Below are 3107 nucleotides of genomic sequence, written 5' to 3'. Positions count from 1 at the left end.
ATAATACAACCACAGACCTGAAACTCCCTAGCTTCCAGTCTCTGATGTTGCTGTCCTTAAACTCGGACGTGATGTTCTGCAGACGTGCAGTGTCCCTTTACTCTCATTGTTTTCAAAACGACCTCCGTTGTCGGGCGCAGTTGAAGTGGAACTGGCCTGACTGCACAGGAAAGTACGGAATGATAAAATGTTTCTACGGCTCAAAATGTCCCTTTAGACCCTCGTTATGTCTCTGTGAGGAACGGGCAGGTAGAGAGGTTTAACAGATGCTCATGATGTTTCACACGGGGTGTTACCTGTTGTAGTGTTTCAAAAGATGTGTTAGCGGACCAAAGATTATCTTGAAAAGATTTGGGTTTGTACTGGCTGGGATTCAAACCCGACTCAATTATTTGGAAGGCGCCTGTACCACCAACGCACTTCCGAGAAGCACCTGCAAATTATCACAATCCTCTCTCTCACCTACAAAGTTATGGAGACACAGACGTCCAATGAAAACTAATTTTATTCACTCAAGGCTACACTCTTTTGTTGTGATGTCATTTTAATTAATATTAGCTTTGATAAGGTATCGTTTTTGCCTCTTAAAGTTAAAGTCTGCTCCTTTCTTCCTGGTATAGAAATAACATGTTCCGTCTTTGTTTAAAAACACCACTAAAAGTAAATTATTCAGCTCTAACGCCGTTGTGCATTGACAAGACATCTCAAAAGGACTTATCAAATAAGAACACGATCCTTCCGGTTACCATTCCTGTGGTTGGGGCGTTGTTTCACCCTTTTATGTTCTTCTACAATATTTGCAGACAGGGCTTTATCACTCGGGTTGTACAGAACAAGTGTGCATCGGTCCATGAAAATCATCAGTAGTGCTGTTTTTCTATGCATAGTTTAATCAAGAGCACTTAAAAGATGCAAAAAGCTTTCAAATAAAACAGAATTAAAAGACAGTCGAGTAAGTTGGTAGAAAAAAAGCACTCCCCCGTCTGGGAATTAACCACCGTCGCACGTGTGACTGAATACAAAAATAGTAGATTAATTTGTGCCCAGTCTCTTGAAGCTTCAATGTGATTATTTTTCCTTCCTTATTTCTTCATTCCCATGAATTTACTCTGTAGTAGAGAAAACGCGAAAGTGGGAAACTGCATGCATTCTTCGTGAGTGATGGATTGTGATCAGTGAGCATCTGCACATGCCTAAGTCTCTTCCATTTCCCTTCGCATCGGGGATGTAGCTCAGTGGTAGAGCGCATGCTTCGCATGTATGAGGTCCCGGGTTCAATCCCTGGCATCTCCAGGTGCTTTATATTACAGTACTCACGTCGCAATCTTCTGTTGAGTGAGAACTCTTTGCTCGTGTTCAGAGAGAGCCAGGTTTACACAATTAAATGCAGGCACACTCGACGTGCTGCAGAGTTGCGCTGCTGTTTTAAATGTACCTCATTTAGTTCTGTTAAATCCTAAATTATTTGAACTAATAATTTAGTTCAAATTCAGGAAATCCAGAGATTGCTTCACACTTGTCGTGGCTGTTGCAGAAAACACCTGTTGAATCTCACCCGGGATTTCTTGAGAGATCATTCATCGAGCGAATCCTCCTTCTGAACTCCTCACTAAACTGAAAGCTTCACGAACTTCTCACTACGTGTCCTGTACTGTTACAAGTGCTCTCGTGTAGATGTGAAGCACAGCCACAAACACGCTTCGAACTTTTTCCGTTTGTTAAGCAAAATGCAAAAGAGCATGACAAGTATTGATCGTATAAAATATCCATGGCACAACTCGAGAAAGTACTGAAGGACTACACATCGACTTTTGATGATTACAAGAGATTCAAGAAACTCAACGGTCCGCACCTGGGTTTGGATCCTGAACGCTAGAGTTAAAAGAACATAAGCGACGGATATGACCTATAAACTCTCTTAATTGTCTTATAGTTTATGAAATAAAACAATTTCTTAATAATTTCTAACTGTTGATAGACGATTTATTGAATTTTAACAAAATCACAATTGCAAACTTTTTCGGTTAAACTGTTATTCACATACTCTAACGTAGATAAACGTTAGTGTCTTCCGGTGTGTGAGCCAATTTCTCCCAAAAATATTTGTTAGTCTGTCGGGAGGCTGTGCAAGGTGTTAAGAAATAGAATTTCTAAAAGACTTTAGAATTTCTAAGCTTAACATCAAGGCAGAAAAAATGCTGTTTTCTCTACAGAAATGCTCTTTAGATTTCAGCACTGTTGCAACTCCCTTTATAAAGGGTGTGCACACATATACAACCAAGGCATTGAAAGTTTTTTTTTAATTATTGTTCCAAAAAATGTTCCATTTGTTTTCTTTTTAATGTTGTTGATTAAAAGATTTTATTAAATGTGAAAAAAATCTGAATGTGAAAAAAGGTCAAAATGCTATTGAAAAAAAACAGTAATGTGAGGAAAGATGGATTGTGGGAGCCCCTTAACTACCCATGTCATGCTGTATTTCTCACTCATTCTACTGGGAGTGGTGCCGTCGCTTCTGGATAAAGTCTGTCAGTGGTCATCCCAGACGGGTCAGGTATGACTGCTCTTCGGCACAAGAGACACGTGACTTGCGAGGATCCCGACAGTGTCGACTTTCGTTCAGAGCCCGGATAGCTCAGTCGGTAGAGCATCAGACTTTTAATCTGAGGGCCCAGGGTTCAAGTCCCTGTTCGGGCGGTTGTGCCGTTCTTAAGTCTATTGTGAATCTCATTCTAAATAGTCTTTTATCTTTCACTCTTCTAGCTGTACTGTGGTTATTTTAAATGTCCATTACTTGTATTTACTGTAGTGTATTTAGTGTTTCATTTCACAAACCGAAAATGTTCAATAGATCTTGTCACTCTACTCCACGTAATCATCTAAATTAAATCACAGTAGAGTACAGAACACGCAGTGAGGAGCTCACACAGTGAGTACTCTTGAATACGACGAGAGGAAAGGCACACTGCACATCTGCAGAACATCACGTCCGAGTTTACAGCGACAGCAGAGGTTAGAAGCGAAGTAGTTTTTTATTACTCGCTCGCTGAACGATCTCTCAAGAAACCTCGGTTGAGATTTAACGGGTGTCTAACGATCACGTTCAA

The 3107-nt window shown here is 40.4% G+C and overlaps 2 non-coding genes across 2 annotated transcripts; both read left to right on the top strand.

Moving 5' to 3' along the window:
- The first annotated feature begins 1221 nt into the window (after nucleotides 1–1221).
- trnaa-cgc (transfer RNA alanine (anticodon CGC)) lies at nucleotides 1222–1293 on the top strand. The gene has a single exon. It is a non-coding gene; the product is annotated as a tRNA-Ala (tRNA).
- A 1331-nt stretch (nucleotides 1294–2624) lies between these two features.
- On the top strand, nucleotides 2625–2697 carry trnak-uuu (transfer RNA lysine (anticodon UUU)). Its single transcript has one exon. It is a non-coding gene; the product is annotated as a tRNA-Lys (tRNA).
- Nucleotides 2698–3107: the final 410 nt, after the last annotated feature.

Source organism: Atractosteus spatula, chromosome 10 (genome assembly GCF_055471065.1).
Source record: "Atractosteus spatula isolate fAtrSpa1 chromosome 10, fAtrSpa1.hap1, whole genome shotgun sequence".
NCBI lineage: Eukaryota > Metazoa > Chordata > Actinopteri > Semionotiformes > Lepisosteidae > Atractosteus > Atractosteus spatula.
The sequence above is the reverse complement of the archived record's forward strand: the minus strand, read 5'-3'. Positions and strand labels throughout refer to the sequence as shown.